At 50.6% G+C, this 11,968-nt stretch overlaps 1 long non-coding RNA gene across 1 annotated transcript in view; it reads right to left on the bottom strand.

Moving 5' to 3' along the window:
- Positions 1–6,886: 6,886 nt before the first annotated feature.
- Positions 6,887–11,968, bottom strand: part of LOC129783533 (uncharacterized) — a 35,560-nt gene continuing 30,478 nt past the window's right edge. The window contains exon 4 of the long non-coding RNA XR_008745329.1: positions 6,887–7,569. This is a non-coding gene — a long non-coding RNA (uncharacterized LOC129783533). The remainder of the gene's footprint in view (positions 7,570–11,968) is intronic.

Below are 11,968 nucleotides of genomic sequence, written 5' to 3'. Positions count from 1 at the left end.
CCCACAACAGCTCTGGCCGGGAACGGTGTCACCAGGGCCGCAGCTGTGCCTGGGACTCAGCCTGAACCACAAGCCGCAGCAGAGACTCCGGACCATCTCTGCAGCTCACCAGTGCTTGCAAGGCATGAAATCCAGCATCAGTGCAGTGCAGCAAGGCTCTGATCGATCCCTTTCTGCTTGTGGAGGCTACGGCTTCTCCACACATGCCTCTGCCCTCAGCTTCCCAACTTCTCTGGTTCAGAGGGACGTATACCCACCTGGTGCTGCTTTATCCAGATCTTTCATGATTTCCTCTAGGTCTGGCGATGACACGTGGGGAGGCTTCTCTGTAGTGCCAACAGGTTTTCTTCCTTGAGGCACGTGAAAGAAAGTATCAAGTTAAAGCTCTCACTAATAAGATACTTAGCAGGAGTGCTTCGTCTGTGAACTCAGCCAGGACTGACGATGCGCCCCTGGCATACCAGGTGAGCTCCAGCACAGGATCCAGAGCAGGAGCTGGAGCCACAGCTGCAACCAAACACCCATGAGAAGTTTGTGACATGCACTGTGACAGACGCTGGCACAACGGAAGAGCAGAACCTTTGAGGGGATCATGTCATGACATGGCACACGCAATGACAAAGGTCTATACTCCCACACCTGCAAGGGACGCCTCGCTCACATTTGGGCTTGGAGCGGGCAGCTCTCCAAGTAAGAAGCCATCACGTACCCATGCCGTCTCCCAGCCTGTCAGCCCTGGCACCCCGCTGGGAAGCTGCATATCCATCGCCTGCAGCCAGGCCTGTAAACAAACAGAACAGAGAAGCTCCCCTGAAATCACACACCTCCGCCCCAAAGTCACCCGCCTCCCAGGTACTGCCACACCTCACAGGGCACGCAATACCAATAGTGACTACAATGGGTAGGGCTGGAGTCACTCAGGCTCCACCTGAGAGTCAAGAAAACGCACTGGTCTGGGACCAAATAATCCCAAAAGGGGAAAGTTGTTGTCTCAACTCCCAAATTACTACACTCTGGTTTAGAGGGTAACTACACGTAAAACAAATCTGTGCACAAAGTTCCGGTCAAGCTGACCCACTCTCTGAAGCAGTTATGCATGAAGGGACTTCTCATGAAGGGAGGCAGCCTTAGGAAAGCCGGGAAACAAAGACCAGAGAGCAGTAAGAACACCATTATCTAAGCAATGCAGAACGAAGCCTTCAAGTGAGGAAAGTTTTGGTCGCGAGAGAATGCAAGCTGACAAGGCCTTGCCATCCGCTGACATCAACAGAAAATTAGGTGAAAATAGGACAAAGACAAATGTGGCAGTGGGAGGTCACGACCTCCAACCCAAATAGGTTCCTCCAGTAGAGGGCAAAACCCTGCCTGGGAAGCACGCGTATTTAGTAAAGTCCTTCACCAGTGTTAGCTGAGGCATAGAAGAGCCCACGGTCTCCCAAAACAAGAGGAAAAGCATGACCAAGGTACCAAAACCACAACTAGAAAGAGGTAAAGCACCACTGACTCAATGCACAGCCCTTCAGTTTAGCTGCCTTCAAGTCAGGCGTCCTGCCTGAAGCTGGGTGTCCAGCCCCCACCTCTCCCTGCCCCCAAGGTGTCACGGAGAGTCTTCTACCCGTCAGGGAGAACAACGGGCATGAAGGAGGCTGTGAAGCTGGGGCTGCTGCGATCCTGGCCAGGGCATGCCTACAGACGCAGCAAAGGCTGCCAGGCTCAGTGACCCCAAGCTGCCTGTGCATCCTCTCGGCCACCCACGGGCAGTCTCCCCTCCGGCAACTGGCAGCAAGGCACGAGCATCTCCAGTTCCTGCCAGCTGGGTACCAACAGCTGCCCACAACAGCTCTGGCCGGGAACGGTGTCACCAGGGCCGCAGCTGTGCCTGGGACTCAGCCTGAACCACAAGCCGCAGCAGAGACTCCGGACCATCTCTGCAGCTCACCAGTGCTTGCAAGGCATGAAATCCAGCATCAGTGCAGTGCAGCAAGGCTCTGATCGATCCCTTTCTGCTTGTGGAGGCTACGGCTTCTCCACACATGCCTCTGCCCTCAGCTTCCCAACTTCTCTGGTTCAGAGGGACGTATACCCACCTGGTGCTGCTTTATCCAGATCTTTCATGATTTCCTCTAGGTCTGGCGATGACACGTGGGGAGGCTTCTCTGTAGTGCCAACAGGTTTTCTTCCTTGAGGCACGTGAAAGAAAGTATCAAGTTAAAGCTCTCACTAATAAGATACTTAGCAGGAGTGCTTCGTCTGTGAACTCAGCCAGGACTGACGATGCGCCCCTGGCATACCAGGTGAGCTCCAGCACAGGATCCAGAGCAGGAGCTGGAGCCACAGCTGCAACCAAACACCCATGAGAAGTTTGTGACATGCACTGTGACAGACGCTGGCACAACGGAAGAGCAGAACCTTTGAGGGGATCATGTCATGGCATGGCACACGCAATGACAAAGGTCTATACTGCCACACCTGCAAGGGACGCCTCGCTCACATTTGGGCTTGGAGCGGGCAGCTCTCCAAGTAAGAAGCCATCACGTACCCATGCCGTCTCCCAGCCCGTCAGCCCTGGCAACCCGCTGGGAAGCTGCATATCCATCGCCTGCAGCCAGGCCTGTAAACAAACAGAACAGAGAAGCTCCCCTGAAATCACACACCTCCGCCCCAAAGTCACCCGCCTCCCAGGTACTGCCACACCTCACAGGGCACGCAATACCAATAGTGACTACAATGGGTAGGGCTGGAGTCACTCAGGCTCCACCTGAGTGTCAAGAAAACGCACTGGTCTGGGACCAAAATAATCCCAAAAGGGGGAAGTTGTTGTCTCAACTCCCAAATTACTACACTCTGGTTTAGAGGGTAACTACACGTGAAACAAATCTGTGCACAAAGTTCCGGTCAAGCTGACCCACTCTCTGAAGCAGTTATGCATGAAGGGACTTCTCATGAAGGGAGGCAGCCTTAGGAAAGCCGGGAAACAAAGACCAGAGAGCAGTAAGAACACCATTATCTAAGCAATGCAGAATGAAGCCTTCAAGTGAGGAAAGTTTTGGTCGCGAGAGAATGCAAGCTGACAAGACCTTGCCATCCGCTGACATCAACAGAAAATTAGGTGAAAATAGGACAAAGACAAATGTGGCAGTGGGAGGTCACGACCTCCAACCCAAATAGGTCCCTCCAGAAGAGGGCAAAACCCTGCCCGGAGAGCATGCATAAAGACCTTCAGCACTGCTGTCTCAGGATGGGTACAATTTTGCTGTAGAAGCAAGAAACTTGTAATCAGTCCTGTGTATGATAAGGAAGGTTCAATATACTATGAAGTATAAGAAGTGTGCACTGGACGGGGGAAGGGAGGGAAGATTCCATCGTATCTTCGGGGATCTGTCGACAGGCTGAACCTGTCTTCTCCCACATAGAGATGCCAACTGGGTAAGAACTATATTCAGTGACTATCTCATACCAGCTTTTATTAGGTGCGTTGTTTTAAGCTTGATTTGCAGTTACTATATTATCACCAGCAGTCTTTGAACCTTATCCTTTCATAAACTAGCAGTTTGTATAATAAAAATCTTGAGCTTGTGTAAGTCTCTGGAGATCTGAATAACTGATATAAGGATCTGGCTCAGTGACGTTGAATAGGTTAGTTGAATCACTCTCGTCTACAGTGGGCTGTCAAAACGCAGGTAGCGGGCTAGCTGGTCGGCCATGAGGGTATCGTCTGTCTGGGGAAATTGACAGGTTGATCAAATATGAAGGGTTTGAGGAATCCCCCTTCTTAATGTGACACACCTGTTGGCTGGGACCGGAAAGCTTTCAAAGTACTGTTTCCAGGCCACGTGCAACACCCTTCAAAGACCAGGTGGACAAACATACAGCCTCTTAGGAATTCTTACTGGGACAACTCTACTGGGCACTAAAGAAGCCCACAGGAAAGGACTGGAGGGGAAAAAAAAATCACCTTTTTTTTTGTCTCATGGAGAAGTGCCTACTTCTGAGACTACTGAGAGTCTGCTGCACCACAGCTGCCCTGTTACTTCCCCTGGCCTGCGAGATGGGGCTGTGTGTTGGGGACCTGGGGTTGCCCAAGGAGAGCACTGCAGGGCTAGAGCAGGAATGCTCCCGCCTTCCTGAATGGACATCTCCCAAGGACAGATGTCCCCAAAGCTGATAGCCAGAGCGCAGCCCAGGAGCAGTGGAGTCACGGCACCAGGCACGGCTGTGACCCAGCCAGAGGACAAGCACTCCCGTGGACTAATGCCTGGCCCTGCTGTGCAGCTCTGGCCCCGACTCGCAGGCCGGGGAAGGCTGCCACACCACACTGCCCAGGGTTGGGTTCCAGCCCTCACCCGCCAACCTACCTAATCGCCACGGAGCAGCCCAAGTGTCCTGGGCTTGCAGGGCCACCAGGAGGAAGAGGATAAGGATGCAGGAGAGGGACACAGCCCCCTGTGCCTGCACCATGCTGCTGCTGCTGCTGCTGCTGCTGCTGCTGCTGCAGTCACCACTGCTGCTGCTGCTGCTGGCACTGATGGACCACGCCCACGGCACAACGTATCATGGTGTGGAACACTGGGGCTTGTGACCTCACAGCCCAGCCTCCTCAGGGCAGCCATGCCCCCGGCATGCTGCCACCCACCCAAGCACCCCCCTGGCACACCCCACCCCAGGAAGGCAGGGCTTCCAGTGGAGACCGAGACTGACACTGCGCTAAGGAGTGTTTTGACTGTCTAGAGCTTGATGATAGTGATGAAAGGGCCGAGTGTTTATGGGTACGAACGAGGGGAAAGGCCAGCAATGCAGATGTCATGGTGGGAGGCTCTTAAGACCACCACAGCAGGATGAAGAGGCAGATGAAATATTCTATCAATCAGCAGCTGGGAGAAATCTCACCATCGCTACCCTTGTTCTCATGAGGGAATTGAGCTTCCCAGATGTCTGCTGGAAATACAGTACAGCAGAGAGGAAAGGCTCTAGGAGCTTCCTGAGCTGTGCGGACGAGACCTTCCTGACCCAGCTGGTGAGGGAGCCTGCTAGGGAAGGAGCACCCTGCAGCTGTTGTTTGCTAACAGAGAAGGACTTGTGGGCGATGTGATGGCTGGAGGCCATCTGGGCCATGGCCATCGTGACATGTTAAGAGGTTTGATTCTTGAGAAGTAAGGAGGGGGGGCAGCAGAACTGCTCCCTTGGACTTCCAGAGAGCAGACTGCATCTGTCCTCTTTTTGAATAAAAATGCCGCGGTTTAGATATACGACTTATTTATAGAATTACAAGCATGGAAAACCAGTCTTTTCCATAAGAAAGCAACTACGGAACCTCTTCACTGACAGTAAATACCTCAATACGTGAGTACCCCATGCCACATGCCAATACCAACTCCAATGCAACATAACTGAAATACCTCCACTGGAGATACCAGTTCTGCAATTAAGTCTTGAGCTTTCCTTACAGAGCCTGCCACACCACCCGCTAGCATGTTCCGTTAACCTCCCAAACACTGGCCTTGAGAACCTGAGCGTGAAGCTGTTCTCAAGCACAAGCATGGAAACCCAACCATCAGTGGTCCGAGAGGTATGCAAAGATGAACATCTATGTCTCCCCTGTTGACACTCCTGAGGATAGGAAGCCAGAAGAGCTGTTCAGTTACCCAAGTCTAAATAGGTTTAGTATCTTTACTGAAAGCTGGCGAGACACAAGCCTAAGAAATCTTTGCTCCATATCTAACCATCGCTGAAACACTGAATCGAAAGGAAGCAAAGGAAGACAGAAGACACGCCAGGTCTGCCAAGCAAAGAACATGAGGAAGTTTCTCAGCGCACAGAAGCACAGCTGCAGACAGAGTTCCTGCTGACAAGCAGGCAGCAGGAGTGAACTTTATCCATTTGGGACCCTTTGAGAACACCAGGCACCCAGATAGTGCTGAAGGATGCTTTGTACATAGCGGACCCTCGGAGAGAAGCAGACATGTCCAGTTTTATGCCCTGGGGAAGTGCCCTGACACTGTCCTGCCCCTCGGGTGGCGTAGGATAATTAAAATACAGGAACTTATTAGTAAGCATGGGCTAATTCCTGGCCCACTGTGATGCTAACAGTAGCCCACAAATCTCTCAACTAGTTTTGCTCAGCCTGTATTTATGACAGTTACATTGCTCTATGTTGTGGGGGAAAGCAGGTGACACAGCTTGCCCCCTTGATGCACAGGGCTGTGTTTCAAAGGACTACGACAAGCCCAGAAGAGCACAGCATAGAACAGCTTATACGTAATTGAGTATCACATCACAAAACATACTGCATGCATCTATCCATGAAAATGGGGTTTATGTAGGCACATGCAAAATGGGTCTCCTGCTCAAAACCCAGCAAATCCTGATTTTAAAAAATCATATACTGAAATGTAAGACGACATACCTTTGGGTTTGTTGCTAAATCCCCATGTCGATGTAATTCCTTCACTGCCATCTGAAATCGTTCAGCTTAAGGCACTTTCCACGCCAAGCAAAGAAAGCTCAACTCAGAAGGGAAAGATCCTTCTTGATGGGACGCATCATCTGTGACAACCGGACACCTTCCCGCCCACTGAAACATAGCAGCAGAGTTAAAAGCAGCTTTTAAATTCCAAGTGGAGAGGTGCAAAGTCTGAAAACTACAGGACATTCTCTTCCTAGCACAAAATAATCAACTTTTTCCCACTTCTCTGCAAACCCCAACCCCGGTGTTTTGTGTTTTTCACACTGCAGCACAGAAAGCCAGTACCCACAGCTGCACAAGGACTTCCAGTGCCAGTGTGCAAAGCATCGAGGAGTCTGGGCTCAGTCTTGGCAGTACAGGAGCGATCCACCTCAAACGCACTGCACAGTCTGCACCTGGGGGTATCACAGGTCAATAGTTAATCACTGCTTTTCCTCCCAGTAACAATAAGGAGAGAAAAAAAGAAAATCTCCTTACATCCATGGCTCTTCTTTACAGGCTAGAGGTTTATGGAAGTGATGACCCATTTCACCCAACATTCAAGACACCTTCTGAACAATTTTCAGAACTGTCCCAAAACCCCCAGATCTTACACAACAATCAGTCCAAAGAAAGTACAGAGGTCTCTGCGCTACTGGACACATGCAGGAACACTTGTGTTTACTGGACACCTTTGTAAAGGGAAAAGGCATTACACCAGCGTACCAGATCCTTGCCCAAAAGACTTTTCAAACCACCTGTTTGTTGACGCAGTCACTGCACTTCAACCCTTCCACCCACGACAACATCCTCTCAGGGGGCAGACTTGCCTGCTCTTGATCACAGAATCAGTCAGCAGAGCTCATATTGAACCAAGCTAAAAACTGGGCCCAGCCTCTACGTTCACGGTTGGGATACACGGCTCCTATCACAGGGCTCACATGGCAGTCCCACCTGGCTTACGTATCTGAAGTTGCATTTCCCACGGGTCAAATATTCCTCTTCACATCTGCCTTGAAACTGAGGGCTCATGGTCAGCGAGAGAAGGGAGTTCCTTGCCTCCTGTGCAGTCAGGTCACGTTCCCCTGCTAAAGGCAGCCTGCTCAGGCCTCCCATTTGTGTACAATCTGTTAAAAGAGTAAAATCAAGTCTGAAGGTTATTCATTTGCTTCCTTAAACATTCTACCATTTGCAGCATTCGGCCCCCAGAAGATGACTTCTGACATAGCAACTTCAACCAAGCAACTGGCAGTTCAACAGAATCACCAACAGCCAGGTCTGTACCCTTGGGGAGACACTTTCAAAGTTCTTTGGAGGATCGCACTGGATCTGTGTGCTTTAGACCCCACTGCGTGGATTTACTGTTTTACTGGCAAAGGTTTTGTGTACCACACGTGAACATCTTCAAAACACCTACTGTAATGGTCTCATGCGTAAACAGACACAATGATCCTCTAATATCACACACGAAGAACTCAATGGATGCTCCTACCAAGGCAGTGGTTCCCTTCTGTAGCCACTGAACAAGCAAAAGGATGGATCAGAACGACATTATCAAGCTCTGAAGCAAAACTTCTGTCCTCCTTTAGCTGTAATTTAGAGCTTCATTGAGTGCTGAAGAGTGTCAGCCTGACAGCTCTGAAGCAGGAAGCGCTTGATCCTCTGTGCCAGAACCACACCGGCACTGGCCACACAAGCTGCCTGCGTACTCACAGGGTCAGGGTCAGGGTCCCGGTCCGGGTCAGGGTCTGTACTGCCCTGCCACCGCAACACAGAAGTGAGGAAAGTGAAATGGAGATAGAAGTGTTCATTTTCCACGTAGTTGATGCTGGCAGCTTCTTGCCTCCAGCATTCCTGCACCTCAGGAGCCTGGGAAATGACAACAAATGAGAAAGTTCCTAAAAATAATTTGCCTAACACACCACAGCGTAGCACTTCCATATGCCCACACCACACTTCTGGCTCCCAGCTGCTCTCCTGTGCTTCCCTTTAGCTACCTGGGAGGCACCTTTTCCATCTCCTCAGATCTCAGAACACCCAACTCATGGCTCTAACATTCTTCCCCTTCCTCTCAACATCTTCCTGGTGGTCTCCGCTTTCTGCCCTCCAGATTAGGGCCTTATCATAACAGGACAAGGAGAGCACTGGGGGTTTTTTCTGTAAGGAAGCCAAATACTTAAAACTCTTAATTAAAATATAAATTTTAAAGAGGAAGGGAAAAGCCAAAATGACAGCCAAGTGGAAGTTTCATTTGGTGCTCAAACCACCTGAACACTTCTGCTGCAGCTGCAGCCGAGAGCTGGCCCTTAGATGCCTGATCAGGATAAAGCCCCAAATCCTGCCACTAAGGTTTCAAATGACAAAATAACATCATCTAAGGGAAGGCAAAATGGATAAACACAAACATCGCCGTATGTTTACAGGGCCTTCACAGCACAGTGGTTCTCTGATGGCACCCAGAACTTAGCAGTATGAAGAATTACAAAGGTCAAGTGCTCTTTATAAGCGATGCACCCTTAAATCAACACTAGTGACAAAAGAGCCAAGCACTTGACTTGCAGAACGGCAGACGATTCCTGACTTTCTCCACAGCTTCTACTACTGATGAAGCTTACAACCACCTCACCATTTGGGAACAACATCCGTTGCTAGTGTTGCTCTGGTTGGAAACTCAGCAGGCTGGCACGTTCCTTCCTTCAGAGCCAGAAGGAATTTGTCGTTACAGGAATTCTCATGCCACTGAACTGGCAGCAAGGTACACAAGCCTCTTAATCCCTTTTTATACTTCTGCGCTTGTGCCATATAACCATTCTCCACTCTCCATCTCACCACCTCTCCAAGCAGAAAAGTCCCATCTGCCACACACTTGTCACAAACTACGTAGGATATGACACAGGTTTCAAATACATCAGAAAGTATCAAATCAGACACTTTAAAACATAAAAGAAAACTAAAAAAAGGTGGCAGTGGGAAATTATTTTCTACCTTGACTGTTAGGTTCACAAGCTGCTAGTAGTTAACATTAATGGCGCACTATTTCAAGGTCGCTGCTAGTAGTTAACATTAATGGCGCACTATTTCAAGGTCGCTGCTAGTAGTTAACATTAATGGCGCACTATTTCAAGGTCGTGATGGCAACCTGCAATGTGTGGGTATCAGCGAGAGAACTGCTGCCTTGCACCAGTTCAGGTGCTCCACCTATACCTTGTCACAGGTTTGAATTTTTTGTTTGCTTGTTTTAAATGCTTATCAGGGTAGGATTTGCCTACCAAGACCAGATTTTAAGTGAAGTTACATTAAGCTGCTCTTGCTTTAAGTACAGCAAGATAGCTCCACTGCTACATTCAGCCACAAGAACGTAAACACCTCCAGCTTCATAGACACCCATACATTATTTTTGTAAGGAACAAATGACTAAACATGGAACAACACTATGGAAAAAGCAAAAGAATGCACACAATCAGCATTTCCCTATTTGGACCAAAACCCAAACATCTCTAACAGCAGATAAGTCTGAATTAAAAATCCACCACATCCAGATCCCAAACGGGGTAGGGGTTATTGTATGCCACAGACCTGGACTTGACTGTTGAAGGAAATCACGCGCTACGGAAAATTTGAGGTGGTTCTGCGGAAGGTTAACTACAGCCTTGGCAACTTCCTTGGGACATGAAAGGTACGTGCGCTACAGTACCACCCGCAATAAAGGAAACCAGTCTCGCAGTTTGAGTTCAATACCACATCCGCAAACCAAATGAGGCTGCTACGTTTGAGGAACACTGATGGAAACCTCACCTGCCATCCCAAAGTTATGCTACGGCATTTCTTCCCTTTTTGCCACTTCCTCAGCCTTGGTACATCTTTTGCAGAATCTGAAGCAAGGGCCCATAGCTTCTTCCTGTTTCTAACAGTGAATGTCTGGGTTTCACACGTTGGTTTCTTGTGCGGCGCCAATAAGACCCAACACTCGCCTTCAGAAATGCATCCGTACACTAGGCAAGAAAAGGAAAATTACCAGTCACGACATTGTACTGCCCACAGGGCAACAGAGTGCCCCACTCGTAAGAGGATTTAAGGCCGTAAATAACCCTCAAATATCTTCATGAACAAGCACAGTTTAATCATGTGCTTTTAATCTGACTACCGACACAATCTAACAAGAAGACACATTAAGGGAAGCAGAGCTGTAGTTAAAAAAGTGGGGCTTCTCTTTCCTCTCCTGAGGGTTTACCATCCAGAGCTGGCTGAAGTTCTGAACCTGCAAACCGCTCCCCCATGCTTGTATGCTCGCTCTGGGAAACAAAGACGGCTGTTTGAATTCTTTTGCAGGTACAATCTTTCTTTACTTTTGAGTTGGAATGAAATGAAAAGCTGCCATCAGTCCCACTTACGGCACAGAGACACCCCTATGTTCCACGCACACGCCTGCCCAGAAACGCATGCAGAGGGAAGCCATCCCTTGGGTATCAAACACAGAAACAGCACTGAAAACCTTGACTTCTGAGAGTCCCTGCAGCGTTCTCCCAGGCCAATACACAGCATGCTTGTGGCAGGATCACCACTGCGTGTGCGTCACTTGCTTTCATTTCCATCCTCATCTCTAACCTGGCACTTGCCACCTCCAGAATGCAGCATGCATAAAAGCAATTCCGTTTACTACAAGCACAGCACCGTGTGAACCTTCTGCATGAAGCCTGGTATTTAAAGGAATTGCTATAAAGAATAAAAATCTGCCGGCACCACTGACACACAGACACGCTGTGTTTTCTGAAGAGGGCCGATACATGAAACCTGCAAACTAAGGACTGCGACAAACTAAGCTCGCTCCTTGCCCCTCTTCTTTTGCCCTCAGGCTGGTGCAGGAGCTCCTTTCACCAGAGCAGGCACACCACAGACACAGCCTCACCGAGGGGAAGGGTGGGGAGGGGATAAGGGCAGAGGGGGAAAGGAAAGACCCACAGAAGCAGCTTTGCTGCCCACTGCCAAAGTCACAAGCCGCTCACGGATCCTGTCCCCTCGCCCTGCCTCTGCTGGTCTGTGCCTCCGTCCCCCTTCCCGCCCCTCCGCTCCTCTCCCTAGCCCTCTCTCCTGCTGCTGATCCTGCATCCCTTGCGGCACCCCCCTGCCCCTCTGTCTCTGTCCCGCTGCATCCCTCTGCCCGCTCCTCGTCAGTCCCTGTCCTTTCTCCATCCCTGCCCAGCCCCCCCCGCTCTCCCTGCCCCTCTCCGGCCACCCCTCCCCTCCGCCTTGACCCACCTCTCCCTGCCGCTCAGTGCCTCCCTTCCCCTCGTCTCTGCCCACGGGGGCTCCGGGGCCGGGGCCTGTGCTCGGGCAGTCCCGGGAAGGGGCCATGGCGCCTACAGGGCCCGGGCTGGGGGCTGGTGTCCTCCCAGGGCCTGACTGCTGGGCAGGGATGTCCCATGGCCTGCTGGGAGAAGGCGTGCCCCGGGGCATGCTGGGAGCTGTAGGCCCGGGGCCACCCCATGGCCAGGTTGTTCCCGGGGCATGCTGGGAGCTGTAGGCCTG

Source organism: Falco peregrinus, unplaced genomic scaffold, assembly GCF_023634155.1.
Source record: "Falco peregrinus isolate bFalPer1 unplaced genomic scaffold, bFalPer1.pri scaffold_51, whole genome shotgun sequence".
NCBI classification, from domain to species: Eukaryota; Metazoa; Chordata; class Aves; order Falconiformes; family Falconidae; genus Falco; species Falco peregrinus.
This window is presented reverse-complemented; position numbering and strand designations above follow the sequence as displayed.